The 17,600-nt window shown below is 31.3% G+C and overlaps 1 protein-coding gene across 5 annotated transcripts in view; it reads right to left on the reverse strand.

Annotated features, from left to right (window-relative positions):
• Window positions 1-17,600, reverse strand: part of Ent2 (Equilibrative nucleoside transporter 2) — a 95,068-nt gene that overhangs the window by 24,136 nt on the left and 53,332 nt on the right. The window contains exon 1 of one of the 5 annotated variants that reach the window (XM_067046139.1): window positions 10,405-10,556. The exons of the other annotated variants lie outside the window; for them this stretch is intronic. The gene's annotated coding sequence lies outside the window, so the exon portion shown is untranslated. Of the gene's footprint in view, window positions 1-10,404; window positions 10,557-17,600 lie in introns of those variants that run through there. 5 annotated transcript variants of the gene reach the window in all.

The raw sequence follows: 17,600 nt of genomic DNA on the forward strand, positions 1-17,600 counted from the left end.
ATAGTGACATTATTTACATTTATATTTACATCTACTTTTTCTTTATTATATATGTATATGGACCTCCCTTTTTTAGGGAGTAATAAAGTCTTTAACATTTAAAAAATAAACGCTATGTAAATTTGAGAGTAAACAAATTTTAATTCTGAATTTCTATGGATTTTAAGTTTTATTTGGTAATCAACTTATTGAAACTTAATATTTAAGTATATTGAAAAAAAAAAAAGTAATCATAGGAATAACGTTAGATGTTACAATTTTTTATTACGTTTAATTTTTATTACGCATATAAACTTATTTATTTATGATACAATGACAATATACGTATGATGTTATGGTGCCTCTACACGTTTGCCAAATAATGGCCAATTCCTACATGCACTAGCGTGTGAATGGTTTATTTGGATTGGCTTGTATTTGGATACCGATCTTTCCCGATTGCATGAGGGCTTTGTGATCTTTTGTAAAACTGTTGTATTTTTTAAAATTTAAATTTTACATTTGTTATAACCAACCTAAAATAAGAATTTCTATAGCAACTGAAAAATAAATTTGTTTTGTTTATAACTTTCGCCTTCTCAGATCCTAAGATTTTTTTTTTTGGAAAAGAGTAAAGAAAGCGTTAACTTCATTACTTCTAAAGCAAACAAATATAAGAATTCTCATACTCGAAAACGAGTAAAAGAATTTATATATTATAAGGGTATTCATGATATTTAGTTTAACATGTTAAATTGAAAAACTCATGTTAAATGGAGAAATATTTCCTTCTATTACCATAGAGGTATTCATTATGTTGTGTTAAATGTAGAATGTAGGTATGTAAATAGGTCTGCTTACAATCCTATACTTATAACATATAACAAGATAAAATATTTTACATTTAACACATCATGAATACCCCTTATATATAAGAACCCCTGCCAAAAGAATTAAGTTATTTCAATACAAAATAACCAGGAAACAAGAGAAGTTATGGACGATATGAAGTTAATTGGATGCCCTTAAACATCACATACCTCTTTACACAACTTGTGTTACAACGTGATAATGTGACAGTGCGATTCGATTATTCCTCCTAAATAATTCTAGGATTATTTTGCATACGTTTTATTTTAAGATGGCATTAGCAAATTAAAAAAACAAAACAAAAACGATCATTTAACCTTTTATTGCATATTAATCCTCAAATACAGATAAAAGTAATTTTTCCTCGATTATAAATCTAGACGTAATTTCAGATTTGGTTTAAATGCGTTCATTTTTTAACATTACTTACATTTAATTTATTTTAAAATAAATAGCTGTAGAAGGAAATTCAAGGTTAATTTAATTCGAATTAATTAATTTTCAAATTGAATTATTTTTTTCATTTAACAAAATGATATGGATAGTTGAGATTGTAGAAGGTTTCTAAATTTTGTTTTTATCAATATTTTGGTGATTTAAAAAAAAAAAAAAAAAAAATGAATTGAGTGCTAAGAGATGCATGTACATCAAATAGTTTTTGAGATATAGATTTCGCAAAATAAATTCACAAACTACAGATTTTTCAGTACATTCTTTATAAAAGGTTGCAATTTAAAAAGCTATATCTCGAGAACTATTGAACGTAAATAGCTCTGTTAGAGCTCATATTTTAGCAAATTGACTCTGCTTTAAATGATTTCCTCTTAGGTTTTCTAGTGTTGTTGGTAGTTTTAAAGATATTGAGCTTCGAATGAAAAATTATTTTTTCTTTAAAGTTTTGAAACAGCCGCCATTTTACCTTACCTATACTTGGCCGACTCATCAGTTTTGACTAGTAATTATGCATAGTTTTCATTAAAGTAATCAAAAATTGGGGTGAAATAACTACCTTTTTTTTCTCTTCTAGGGCTCTTGTGCTAAAAGGGAATGCCGTCAAAATGAGGAGAAACAATGGCTCAAAATAATTAGTTTATTCACTCTCTGAGTTATTTTAACTGTACCTGGACCACAGTCTTTTCATATTTTACATTTTCTTTAAAAATCCCCTTTATAAAATCTGATGGTCTCACTACTGAAAAAAATTAACAGAATTCTTTTTTTTTTTCAATACGTCACAACATCATCTCGTAATCGATTGATCACCTGCGTCATACATTAGCTCACCTGGAGAAACCGCAGTTTGCAAGGTGAGCCGAGTGCAGAAGGAAAAAGCTGATCAACAGGTCTGTGGAAATCCCAGTGATTCCCATGCTCCCAATCGGTTCTCAATTACTAAGCAGGAAAAAAAGTATGTTTTAACAAGACTTATCGAGGCCAGAGGGTCCCTGACGATATCACCGTTAAGTTTTACAAATACTTTCAGGGGTGCCCAGAGGGGGATGCATGCTGCAAGTTGCTCTGTAGTTTCCAAATCAAGGAAAAGAGAAAAAATTGACAGTCAAAAAGATAACACAGCACATATATCTAAGCTCTATAATAAAACTACCAACAGCACTAGAAAATCTAAGAGAACATCATTAAACTTAGAGTCAATTTGCTAAAATATGAGCTCTAACAGACCTGTTTATGTTCAATAGTTCGTGAGATATAGCTTTTTAAAAAGCATTATGTCATAGAAAATGCATTGAAAATCAGAAGTTAGTTAATTTATTTTTATAAATTTATATCTCAGGAACCATGAGAGGTACAGATTAATTAATTAGCACTCAAATTAAAGCTAGTTAGTTTTCATGATATTCGACAAAATTAATTCAAAAAAGTTTATTTCAGGCTGTTCGGAAAAAAAATTTGCTTTATGAAAAAATATATCTGAGGAACCATAAGACGTAGAGATATCTACCAGCACTCAAATTAAAGCTATTTAAATGTAAAATAAAGTAATTTATAGCGCATATCTCCGTAGAGATAGTAGTTTTTGTGCTATTTTCAAACATTTTATCCAAAAAATTAAAAATACAACTGCGTCAGTTGTAAGCCTACCTTCTATACCATAACCGCTCATGAAGACCCGAAACTCAGGTGGAAACGTCGGCATAAAATAAATAAATATGGTTTTGTTTATTTATGTTGTTCTTTGATGACCGCACTCCCCCTCCCCCTCTCCCCCCCGACAAACTTCTCCAATCATTAATCTACGGTCAACTATCTAAACCTCATTATTTTTAATTTGAATGCTAATAGACATTTGTACGTCGATTAGTTTTTGAGATATAGATTTCTCAAAATAAATTCACCAACTTCTGATTTTCAGAGCATTTTTCTTTGAAAAGTTGAAATATTTTTTTCTGATCAATTTTGACTAGTAATTATACATAGTTTTCAATTAAGTAATAAAAAATTGGGGTGAGATAACTGCCTTTTCTCTACTCTTGGGCTCTTGCACTATTGGCTTTAATATCTTGACCAAGCAGCCCTGATGTAAGCTTGAAATTTTGGCCGAAACGTTGGCTCTAATAAATTATTCATTCCTTATTTGTTTCCTTCACTGACTGCTCCCCGAACTATCTCTTTTCATATATCTAAAGAATTGTTTACTAATATTTCCTTCCCTTATTCAAATGATTTGAAGCGCGAAGATCGTAAGATTCTGATCACGGATCCAATGAAAATTCTTATCTTCAATCTGCAATTCAGGATGGTGAAAAAGAAATAAAGATGCTGCTTGTTCAAGTTTCAAGATAGCTTCCTCAATTATATCAATAAATTTAAATTACAAACAGCGTATTCCGAAGGTAATTTCCTCCAATTCGAAGAAGAGGATTAAGTCTGATGACTGCTCGATTTGAACTATGGTTAAATTCTTGGTTTGCTCAATTAAGAAAGAACTATTCTCCTGTTACTTGTCACTTTCTTATTAAAAGCTATTCATAACTTTTTATTAGTATATATATATATATTTTTTTTTATGACCTCTTTGGGGGTCAAGCTTTCATTACGTGGGACCGCCACAGCATGACAAAGTTGACACACTGGGCCGGATTTGAACCAGCGCCGCTAAAGTTCCTAAGTGGCAAATACCTGCGCCTCAACCACTTGAGCCACGAACGGCCCTTTTTTAAATATTTATCTACTTCGTTGATAGAACAACTCTTGAGTTGTTGTACTAATAGACCTATGCAAATGCAGACCATTTCAACATAGGGGTACGGAAGACCACGAGGCAGAAGAGGGATAAGAACTAACTGTTTCCAAAATTGTTATAACTGCAGCCTTTTGTTAATCAAACTGCAGCCGCAGTCAGGCCTGCATTGTAATACAGAACAGGCAAAGGTTGAATCTGATAGAAAATTTTCACCTTGATATATTTCATATTCAAGATTTTCCCGGGAAGATTATAGGTTGGCCCGATTTATTAAATTTATTAATCATTTTTGGCACGCAGCTCAAAAATTATATATTTTTTCATTTACCATATGCCAATCGATTTGTCTCTTTATGAAGAATAAAAAATATTACTGATTCTACTAAATGATTTTGTATCTACTAAAAGTAAAAATGAAAGGAATATGGTCCGGGTGCGGTCAAAAAAACTCAAATAGTAGAAATATACTATTTTAATGAGCCAACGTTTCGCCCCACGTTGCAGGGCTTCTTCAGGGCTGGACAGTTCCGGTGAATTTGTATGTCTTTTTTTAGTTTTTAATTTTTATGTCTATGTCACCGGAACTGTCCAGCCCTGAAGAAGCCCTGCAACGTGGGGCGAAACGTTGGCTCATTAAAATAGTATATTTCTACTATTTGAGTTTTTTTGACCGCACCCGGACCATATTCCTTTCATCTTTACACACGGTCAATCAATAATCTTCCACTAAAAGTAAAAATATATATATATATAATAAGGAAGGATTTCAGTAAAATAGGGCAATTTGTTTTTTAGGAAAAAGTTAATCATTTTCGTTTTTGGCATCGTCTGAACTCCTCAAATACCATTTTTAAAGAAATTAAAAATTATAAAATTTTTCACCTTGATTTAATTGGAAGATTTTTTTTTTTTTTTTAGGTGACCATTGTTCCATTGTTCATAACTCTTCTATATTTTAACCAATTCTAACCTTAATAGAACCTTTGGAAAGCTGAATGTAAGCTCTTTTAACCAACATGAATTGAATGCCCTTATAAGAGAGAAATATTAGTTTCAAATACATAAAAACTTTTTTAATGTGGTGGTATTTTATATAATTTTAAAACGCAATAAAGACATTTTTTGAATGTTAAGACATGACATGGTTTGTAATGTCTATAACAATATGTTATGTCTATGTCTATAACAATAATAGCTCACTCACTCTATTGAATTCCTTCAAGGCCAGGACACAATGCTCACACTTACGAGGGGGGACGATCCCTACGATGCTTATACGACCTATTATCACTTTATTATTACTTTTACTATTCCTGGATTATATAGTAAGGGTAAGGTAAATATTGCGATCTTGAAAAATTCTAATTTTTTTTTAAAAGTAAATACACATTTCGAGGTCCTCATGGTACAAAAAAAAGGAGCGGGTACCTCAGTGAGTAAGGCTCTGTGTTACTATCTCGGGCCAGGGTTTTAATGGTAACTGTGGTAGATAATTTTCCTATCACTGTACCCGTGAGGCAATCCTGTGGGTTCGGGACCACTGCTATGGCACACCCAGCCTCTATAAAGTAAGTACACGTAATTGGGGGGAAAACCAGGCGGTTGAGCGTGATCTTGAAGAAACTACCTCCTAACCGTTGTCCCAAAAAACAATACTTTCTTTCTAAGTACTGAATACAGGAGCCTTAATGGGTTGTAATGGTACAGCTTTTTATTTATTATTATTACTTTTTTTTAGTGCAAATGACCTATTCTCGAAAATACTCGAAATGCAAATTTAAGGCGAGTTATACCTGGGATGAAACAGAAACCAATATATTTATCAGTGACCAACGATTACCAAGTAATCGCACTGTTAAATAGCACTTTACAGGGCTTTATCAGAGCTAAATGAAAACATAATGTTTTTTGTATATAAAAAAAATAAAAGGATACCGAAAAACCTATGAAGAATCAGGGGTTCAGTACTTTGCAAGGAAATAAGGTTACTAGACCACCGGTTGTGAAAGGAGGCGATTTGGTCAGAATCACGCTAGAATGCCAAATTTATCCTCAACTAAACTTACCCACTTACTTTATTAGGCTCCTGGGTTCTGAACCCACAGGGTTGACTACCGACGATAGTGATAAAATAAATAATTATCTGCCACAACCGGATTTGAATCCGGATCCTTAGACTGACAGTGCCTTTCCACTGAGTCCCGCTCTCAACGTTTTCAGTATACGAAACAAAATATGATGTGAGCGTAATAATCGATTGTAAATTTCATATTAATCAATTTGAAATTATTATTTATTTTTAGAATGTGACGTCGTTGATTTGTGTTTATCTGATTTGTTCGGTGTTCCTGGCGATAGCGTGATAGAAGAAATTTCGAACATCTTGATTTTTAATAATAATTGTGATGAATTAATCTTGCCTAATAATTTTCAAGATACAAATATTGTAAAGTAGAATGAGACTAAGGAGCGCGGTGGCTCAGTGGTGAAGCATTGAGTTACTCCAAGGACCCAGGTTCGAATCCGGCTCTGGCAGATAATTATTTTCTGTAACACTGTAGCCGTGAGTCAACCCTGTATGTTCTGGTGACCACTTAGCCTTAATCGAGAAAACATTTGGTGGTTGAGCTTGATCTTGAAATCACCTCCTTGTATAGGCATTGTTCTAAAAACAGTGCTTCCTTATAGTACAAGAGCCAGGAAGAAAAAAAAGCAGTTATCTCACTCCAATTTTTTATTACTTTAATAAAAACTAAGAATAATTACTAGTCAAAACTGATAAGTCTGCCAAATATAGCTAGGGGGAATAAAAAATGGCGGCAATTTCAAAACCTTAAAAAAACATTAATTTTTAATTCGGAGCTCTATATCTTAAAAACTACCAACCACATTATCAAATATAAAAGAACATTATTTAAAGAAGAGTAAATTTGCTGAAATAATAGTCCTTTTACGTTTGTTTACATTCAATAGTTCTCGAGATATAGCTTTTTAAAAAGCAACATTTCATAAAATTATTGTATGGAACGTACTGAAATATCAGTAGTTACTTAATTTATTTTGAGGACTGGACAACCTAAGTTTTTTTGCTAAAATATGAGCCCTAACAGAGCTATTTTTGCACAAGAGCACCTGAGATATAGATTTTTAAAAAGCAACATTTTATAAAAAAGTACTGAAAGATCAGTAGTTAGTTAATTTATTTTGAGAAATCTATATCTTTGTGACTAAAACTTTGTGACGTATAGATGACTATTAGCACTCAAATTAAAGCTAATTTTACGCACTGTAAAGTAGTTTATGACCTTTACCTTCGTTGGAATAGTAGTTTTCATGATATGGGTTAAAATAAATTTATTTATAGTTGTTCGGACAAAACGTTTGATTTATAAACAACTTTATTTCAGAAACCATTGGACGTACAGATGTCTGCCTGCACTCAAATTAGAGCTAGTAAAATTTATTATAAAATAGTTAATGTTTATCTGTGTAGGAGAAGTAGTTTTTATGATATTTGGAAAAATAAACTCACAAAATGTTAATTTCTAGTTGTTCGTATAAAATGTTGGATTTTTGAAAAAAATTATCTCTAGACCCATAAGACGCACATATGTCTATCAACACTCAAAATAAAGAAAATTTAACTTACTATAAAGTATTTTATGACACTTATCTTCGTAGGAGTAGTAGTTTTTATGATATTCACATATGAATATAAATTTGGCAAATGAAAATTTGTCCGAACAACTATAAATCAGTTTATTTTAGCAAATTTCATGAGAACTACTGCTTTGAGTGCTAATAGAGATTTGTAAGTCACATATTTCCAGAGATATAGATTTCTCAAAATAAATTAACTAACTACTGATATTGCAGTACGTTCAAAACAAAATTTTTATGAAATGTTACTTTTTAAAAAGCTATATCTTGAGAACGATTGAACATAAATAGCTCTATTAGGGCTCATATTTCAGGAAATTTACTCTACTTTAAATAATGCCCTCTTAGATTTTCTATTGTTGTCGGTAGTTGTAAAGATATAGGGCTCCGAATAAAACATTAATTATTTTTAACGTTTAGAAACAGCCGCCATTGTTTATTTCCCCTACCTATACTTGGCAGAATCATTAATTTTGCCTAGTTATTATACATAGTTTTCAATTAAGTAATCAAAAGTTAGGGCGAAATAACTGCCTTATTTTCCTAGAACAAATCTTAAGGAAAGAAAAGTTATGTTTGAAATGATGTATTCATTTCCTTCCTGCTTAGATAAGTAGAATATTTGGGTTAAATTTGCAGCCGTGGTAAAGGAAGCCTTAGCGGGGACAAAAAAAATATTTTTTTTATTAAAAATAATAATAAATGGAAAAATATATTTATTATTAAATTTCTTTAATATTTACTATACAAAGTTTCGCAAGTCTTTATCAGGACTAAATAAAACAATATACAACCATCTTTAAGCATAACAGGATTATACGAATATACAGTAATATGAAAACATATAGATATGTATTGACATTGGAGTGTTAGTATATTGTGAGATAACTAAAAAAAAATGTTACAAATTTCTGTTACGTTTTTAAAGTTTATTAATTATCATGAAAAATAGTTATTCGGCAGATGGGGTACAAAATGAACAAGGCATTATGAACTATTATGCTATAGAGAAATTAGCTATTAAATTATAGACGTGTTTTGGATAAAGGTTTAATATATGACCAAATGTCCATTGAATGTGAATGAAATGAATTTTGAACGTCCATTGAAATGAAGTGACCATTAATTAACTTTTTAAGGATTTTAATGCAATTAAAGTATGAAGTTATGAAAAAAAATAAAAATTAAATTATAATGAAGATTAAATTTGGATATTTTTCGAGATAATTATTAAACCTAAAATATCACTATTTTAATATAACATAACATTGTAACATTTTTTTAGAGTAAGCACTTGAATAAGGACGGAAAGTCTGAAACGTCGGCAGGAATATTTTTGTTAATTTAAAATTAATAAAAAATAAAGATCGAACTAAAATCGCCAAGAAAAAAAAAATGTTATATTAAAACGTAATAGGGATTCCGCCCTCCCTTAAACACACCACATAATCTGTCACCAAAAGAACTAATAAATCAACCACAAAGAAAACTAAAAAAGAAATATTGATATATTGACTTTTTCTTTGCTCATTTTTTATCATTTTATATCTTTATTATTACTTATTTATGTATAATTATTATTTTTTCATGACGTTTATTTAATCTCAATTTTGTTTTTCTTTTCCTTCCACGTATTGTTTTTGATTTAAGTACATCTCCTGTATTTTTTAACTGTATATTTTACGTATTTTTATATACAAAATTTTTACTCTTGGTATTGTTACTTATTCTTATTCTTATCATTGTATTTTTATTCTTATTATTGTATCATTTTGTATCTTTTCAGCCCGGATGAAACCCTACAAAGTGGGGCGAAACGTCGGAAAATAAATAGTTGTAAACTATTTTTGTTTCTCCTTTGACCGCAACCCTGACCATCTTCCTATACATAAATCTTTACGGTCAACTATATATACATATATAAAAAAGAAATAATTAACTAGGCAGTTTCTTACTTCTATGATTCCCAATAACTGATTCTTTTTTTCTTCTTTTTTTTAGGCAATCCACGTCGAATGTGATGTTTGCCAGGTTATCCACAGGTGACCAACCTATTCTAGTCTTTCATTTTATAGGACCGCCAATTAATGAAAAAGTCCCCAAAGGCCGGACTCGAACCGGCACCACCCGCAGACCTCAGAACGATAGACTTGTGCCTAACCCTAATATAGAATTAGCTATATATCAGTATAATTAGTTACAGATATTATTTATTTAGATATTATTGCATCCTTATTTTTATCATATTCTGTATCATCTTGTTTTATTCTCACTATTATATTATTCACTAATATTAAATTTGCAGCTTTACTTCACTTAAAAGTCCTTTCAGTTATTTTTATTATTATTATTTTTTTTTAAATAATTATTATTTTATTTTTATTTTTTACTTTATTTACGGTAGTTGTTATTTAAAATATTAATTGTATCACTTTAGAACAATTAATATTGAACTTGTCTAGCTTAAAAATATAATGTATGTAATATTTAAATTTCACTTATTTTAATATGTTATTTTAGGACCGACCAATAGATGTCATTTGGTCGGACTATATTAGAAGTAATTTTTTAAATGAATAATATAAAAAATATATACATATTAAGTTCCTTAATAAATAAAGTAAACAGTTCTTTAATGAATTTAAATAAATTATTATACCAATGGACTAATTAAAAATAGAAAAAACATTCACCTGGAGGGAGAGAAAGTAATCCGGACACCAACCGCACTGACCACAGCCGACTACTAGCCTCTATATCAACTTGGAGGGGGTTGATGATGTTGATGAAAAGGGGTGGTGGTGGGGGGGAGAATTAGTCACAAAAAACAAAATAAGTTCCCGCTTCTTAGAAGCAATAATTGAACCCAGGTACTGAGGGCTTCCCCATTCCCTGGCCTTTATAGCGAGCTGCACAACGCGGCACCTTGGGCTTCTCCACATTGGGGATTAGACTTAATACAAAATAAAAACCTATCAACAGGGATATTGCTATTGTGAACTATATAGAACAAAATAATCTTGAAGATTATGAGATTCGTATAGAACGAAATAAAAGATAAGTAATGGGTTTATAGTCGAATTAAATCCGACAAATTAAAAATAATAATCATCATACTTCGATTCTTTATTTTTATCAATTTCACATTAATGAAGATAAAAGACCAATGTTTAAATAAAATAAATTCGATCCAATTTAATTCTTAGAACACTCTTTATCTCTTTAAAAGACCAACGTTTCGGCCAACCTCAAGGACAATCTTAAATACATCTTTTTGTATGTACATTTTTTACATTTACATAAATAATTTAAAAACATTTTCCAGGCTATTCTGCCCAGGTCAATAAAGTAATTTTGAGGCAAATGCTGTGATAAATTATTAAAATGGGAAATTAGTTTTAATTAAAAGTATTAATCTATATATAATCTTTACACTTTCTTGAGATTTGTTAAAATAAAATAAATTTTATCCAATTTTAGTCTCACAACAATTTATATTTCTTTATAAGTCCGACGTTTCGGCCAAATCGGCCACCCTCAAGAACAATCTTAAATACAATTTTGGAACGACATAAATTTAAAAAAAATTATGCAGGCTATTCTGCCCAGGTCATTAATTTCAGTCCAAAACAACCCTATTTTGTCAATTCCTCATATTATTGTTTATTTATTCATTGACATTTACAACTGTACATAAAATACAACAAGTAAATTTGAAGTAAAATCATAATTGTATGATACAGCATGCAGAGAAACCAACCATTGGTAGCACTCTAAAAACATTTTTATAATATAAGGTCACGAGGCCTTCTTCTTTTCAGGCGCCTTGGGGGATTGCCAGGAATGGAAGAGGAAGCAAGGTTAGAAACAAGTGGGTTTGGGTGGTTAGGGAGTTTATAATGGAAGGAGTTCGGTTACATATGGATCATTAAGGTCTTTATGGATGGTTTTATTTGTAACAAAGTAGAGAGCATTGAGGATTTTGGATTGTAGGAATTCGAAGGTTTAGTGTAGCCCCAAAGCTACGTATGTCAAGAATTCCTCATATCAAATTAAAACTTTATAATTACTTATAATATCACTACCTTATAAATTATATAAGGTGAATTATAATAGTAAACATTAACTATGATTAAATATTTTTATTTTATGAATTGACAAAATAGTGTAATAGTGAGCAACTAATTCAATGAAGTCTTCGACGTCTATCTGTATTTAATTTATTTTATTTAATTTGGAAAGAAACGGAATAATACAATAAATCTTGGCTCAATAACAGATTCAACTGGAACTATGGAAGGTTCCTGGTATGGTTACCTAGTTAAACTTAGTTTTGCTCTAAATCTCAGTTTAACCGGGAGTTAGTTTGTCAAAAAGTCTCATTTAGGAAATTATTATGGGAAAGTATGGCAGAGCAAATAGATTTAGATAGCATTTCAAGCGTTATATAGGAAGTTTGATATTTTGAGACTAAGACTCAATAAAGATGGTATTTGAGACTCTATAAAGCATATACCTCAACATTGAAATCACACCATTAAATTGATACGAAAATATTAATAAATATTCACACAACATTGAAAACACAAGGTTAAATTGGTGTGAAAATATTAATAAACATTACAAATAAGAAAAAAATAGTTTATAATTAGTTGCTAATCTTCAATGAAACGCAACAATATATTTAGTATCAGTACTCAGAAGCAAATTTAGTATTTGTGATTTAATTCTGTCCACTCATCAGATCACCTTTACTCTCCGTCGTAAACTTCTACATTCCTGTCCTACAGTATTCTTCCTAAATACTCCACTAACGCCTGTTGAACAGATTCGATACTTAGGACTCTATCTTGATAAGAGACTTACTTGGAATCCACACACAAGACTGAAACGACAAGAAACTGCTCGTAGATTCCGATTGCTACAACACTTACTTGACAAACGCTCTAAACCTCCCATTCACTACAAAAAATTAGTATACACTACGATAATCAGACCAATTTGGACATATGGAATTGAGCTCTGGGACCAAACCATCAAATTCTTCCCGCATCCAATCCTTACAATCCAAAATCCTACGTAAAATCCTTGATGCTCACTATTACGTTACAAATAAACTCATTCACAAAGACCTTAACATCCCATTCGTTGCAGATTTGGCCCAAAACGGATATGCGCCTTTTCATTCCAAACTCCTTAACCATTCTAACCCATTAATTCTTAATCTCTCATCCTTAACAATCCCTGATAATCCTCCGAGGCGTCTGAAAAAAAGATGGCCACGGGACCTTCTAATTTAAATTAATGTTTAAAGTACCACCAATGGGTTGTTCCTTCCCAAGATTTTCAAGTGTATATGAAAAATACAACATATTTACCTATTGTATTATTTTGTACAGTAGTAAATTACATTAAATAAATTAAAAAAATAAAATAAAATCTGTCCATTAAGTTCCTTCGGATATGCAATATTTTTTTTTTCCGTCTAGGGAATACAAAAAATATACACAAATTAGGTTTTCGGAGGCGTGAGTAGACCAAATACCGAACAGAACCAAAAAAACATAAAAATGAGCTAAAATTGTCAAATAATACTTTTTTAAAGTAACATTTTGTAAATCTGTGTAAGAAATAAAGTAAAATGAAAATTCATATAAATTATAGAAAGTCCTCGTCCAATAAATATTTAAGGTGCCGAAACGTCACTAAAAAAAAATATAAAAACAAAAATTTGTGTAAAACGTTTTTATGAATGTATAAAATGTGGGTTCTAATTAATTATTAATCTTTTTGGATTAATATTAAAAATAAAACAAAAGCTTTCCAATTTTTAATTTTAATTTATTTATTTTTTGAAATTTACAACTGTATTTACACAAAAATACATCCAGTAAATGTGATGTTAGTTATACAATGGCATGATATAAACAAGTGGAGAATATACCCATTGATAGAACTCCAATGAAATTTCTAAATTAGAAGGTCTCGAGGCCATCTTCTTTTCAGATACATCAGAGGATTGTCAGGAATGGCAGAGGAAGCGAGGTTAGAATCTAGTGGATTGGGAGTTTATTATGAATTGATATCTGGTTCGGGGTAGATCGGTTGCATAAGGAACATTTAAGTCTTTATGGATGGTTTTATTCGTGACAAAGTAAGGAGCATTTTACGAAGGATTTTGGATTGTAGGAATTCGAAGGTTTAGTGTAGCCCCAAAGCTCAATTCCGCATGTCCAGATAGGCCTTATTATAGTCAAGTAGATCAGTCTTTTGTAATGAATTGGAAGTTTAGACCGTTTGTCTAGTAAGTGCTATTCAGTCTTGTCTGAAGATTCCAAGTTAAGCGTTTTCTAGATATAGTCCAATATTCAAATTAAGGAATTTATTTAGTCATTATGATATCGAAACAATAATTAATTTTTGTCAATGAAAATTTCACAGTGATATTTCCCATTTTTCTTCATACGTCCTTGATTATAGGGGCGTTTCCATGGTGAAAGTGATAGCAACAAAATTTTGTAATGAGTTGATAGTATTATCAACAAGCTGCGCATGCGCGACTTCAGTACAGATAGCTATGTACAAGTTTAAATTAATATTAGAATATAAAGTTTTGATGTATCGAATTCCATCGATGACAATTACACAAACACTTGAATATTTCACAATAGATAGAAACATGAAGAATGAAAATGAAAGAGAAATCTCCACATATTAATTTAATATCGTGATAGTTGAGGGGTTATCTTACATTAATGATTTCGTCAAAATAAACATATCTGACATTTAATCCATTCCAACCCAATAGTTTAGGAGAATGGACATTTATGAAAATACCAGCGACAAAGGAATATTCGTTTAATTTTTTTTTTAATGTTCGGAAACCATTGATGAATAGTGATACCATTCTTAATTCTTCTTCTTATGTATTTATTTTTTTAATTTCGCTTATCTATATATGACGTATTATATATCGTTGAAAAATCGAAGATTTCAGAAAAAAATAACATTTAACTTATAATGGGGGTATTTATGATCTTTAGTTCAACATGTTAATGTGAGTTAAATGGAGAAATATTTCATTAGGACTATGCATGATGTGTTAAATGAAAGATGTTATACCATGTTAAATGTTTTAAGTATAGAAATGTTAAATGCCGAGCCAGGCTGTCGAGAAAGACCGGGATTTACGCCCTCGCCGAGTCGGACCTTCCCAGTTTGATAGAAGAAGATAATTATCCCTTCTTCAAGGAGTTCATTTACGGGTGGAAGGAGGTGGTGGGCCCCACTCATTACACGATGGGAAGGACTTGACCGCCCAACATCGGCGAGCCACCAGAAGATGAGGAAGCTAACCCGGATTGAGACCAGGAGGGCTGGACCAGCCTGGTAACTGCAGGAGGCACCCAGACGGATGCAGTGGACAAGGTGCAACTCCATCAGACGTAGGCTAAACCTAGCGCTGGGCTGCACCACAGTTAAAAAAAAGCAAAAAAAACATAATTGAATAATTAACAAAAGAATAAAAAAGGAAAAAAAAAAAATTTGGTGATCATAGGGAGTAGTGGCATGTGCAAGCCCCAGCGCACTACCCTACTGCTCCCGCACCCCGTATGCCAGAGATGGCAAGGAAGGGGGATTAAAAAAAAAAAAAAAGAAAAAAAAGAAATGTTAAATGCATAAGAGCTCCTAGCAGATTTTTGACCAACGTTTTATAAACCTTTCCTTCCAAAGCTTCTTGTTATTGTTTGCTTCAAAGTTTTGATTAAAATAATTTATTACAACATGTCTAAATTGAGTGAAAAGTGGAAGTTGTCTGAACGTTTGGCTACTGAGTGCCTTGTTTAATTTAACTTGTGAGAAAGAGAATCAAGATGAACTAATTGACAACTGTCATTGCATTACTAATGTTGCCATCCATTGCTTTATTAGTTATAAAAACATCCAAAACAATACTAACACAATCAAAACACAAACTACGAGTAAGTAACCTAACACAACAAATAAAAGGGTGACGAGCTCAGCTGGTTTGTTGCGTGACATCATTCTTCATTTAGCAGACCTAGTTACAGACTCTCAACCATGTTATATGTTATATCGTTTAAACATGGTAAAAGAAGGAAATATTTCTCCATTTAACATGAGTTTTTCCATTTAACACGCTTTAACATATTAATTAAACTAAAGATCATGAATACCCCTAATGGAGAATGACGAAAAACGTAAAAATGTCAGTTCTTACAGGAGTTTATCGACTTGTAGGCGCTTGCGCAGTGTATATTACATTGTGCCAGTCTGATACACGTTAGTTACTAAACAATTAGTTTTTAATTCCACATAACCACACACTTATTTTAACATTTCAATATTGATCCAATAACAATTTATAAATAGATAAATGGTTAAGCTAAGCTGTTCACACAAAAACACACACATTAACGCGTGCATACACACACGCATACTATTTAGTGAAAGTACAAGAGCCGGGGTGAAAAAAGTAAGTTATTTCGTCCCAATTTTTGATTACTTTAATTAAAACTATGTATAACTACTAGTCAAAATTGATGAGTCTGCCAAGTATACGTCGGGGAATACAAAATGGCGGCTGTTTGAAAAAGTAAAAAAAAAATTAATTTTTCATTCGGAACTAAATAACTTTAGAATTACCAACTACACTACAAAACTTAACAGAACATCATTTAAATTAGAGTAAATTTGCTAAAATATGAGCCCTAATATGGCAATTTACATTCAATATTCCTCGAGATATAGTTTTTTAAAAAAGCAACATTTCATAAAAATTGCACTAAAAATCACCAAGAATGGTGGCAGAGATCTGTACGTCACATAGTTCCTGAGATATAGAATTTTCAAAATAAATTAATTAACTACTGATCTTTCAGTACATTTCTTATGTAATGTAGCTTTTTAAAAAGCTATATCTCGAGAACTATTGAACGTACATAGCTCTATTAGAGCTTAAATTTCAGCAAATTTATTCTTCTTAAAATGATGTTCTATTAGGTTTTCTTGTGTTGTTCCTACTTTTTGAGATATAGAGCTCCGAATGAAATTTTTTTTTTAACGTTTTCAAACAGCCGCCATTTTTTATTTCCCCTACCTATAGTACCTGTAGTCATCAATGGAGTCATCAATTTTGACTAGTAATTATACATAGTTGTCATTAAATTAATCAAAAATTTGGGGAAATAATAGACTTTTTGGTCCTCTTGGGCTCTTGTAATATTAGCTATTTTCGCTCAAGGGATCTCAAAACGTGTATTTATACCGAAAACAGGAATTGGTAATTTTGCAAGATCGTAATATTTTCCTTACTATTTATTCCATATATAGACAGGTTAAATTAAAAAAACATAATCTAGTTAATAACATTTCCTATTATATATTACATTCATATTAATTATTAACAGTTGGTATAACTCAACCATCCCTCTTGATTTCCTATTGATCTGTAAGAGTGTAGACTAAGAGAGGTTATTCATGGCAGTTAGATCAGTTCCTTATGCGACATTTCGACCGGGGATTTTCATGCATGAGGTGTCCATGATACGTGTAAGTACCACATCCTCCTACCATGACTGTAGCAGACCACCCCAAGGTGTTTAACTAATCGATGTGCTATTGTCATTTTGCCAAACCTTGTGTGGCCGCATTTATAATATTTTTTATTACAAAAGTCACATATTTAACACTATGCACGCCAAACTCACTAAGTGCCTACAACAAAAGTGTATTAACTATCGCTACTGTGACGACATGGCTGTTTTGTTTACTATATCTCTTTGGTATATACATTTTTTATTTATTGTGTAATTATTATGTATGTTTAGAAAGTCGGAGAGAGGGAGAGGGAGAGGGAGAGGGAGAG

The sequence above is a fragment of the Halyomorpha halys genome, unplaced genomic scaffold, assembly GCF_000696795.3.
Source record: "Halyomorpha halys isolate HHAL.00 unplaced genomic scaffold, Hhal_1.1 Scaffold768.1, whole genome shotgun sequence".
Classification (NCBI taxonomy): domain Eukaryota; kingdom Metazoa; phylum Arthropoda; class Insecta; order Hemiptera; family Pentatomidae; genus Halyomorpha; species Halyomorpha halys.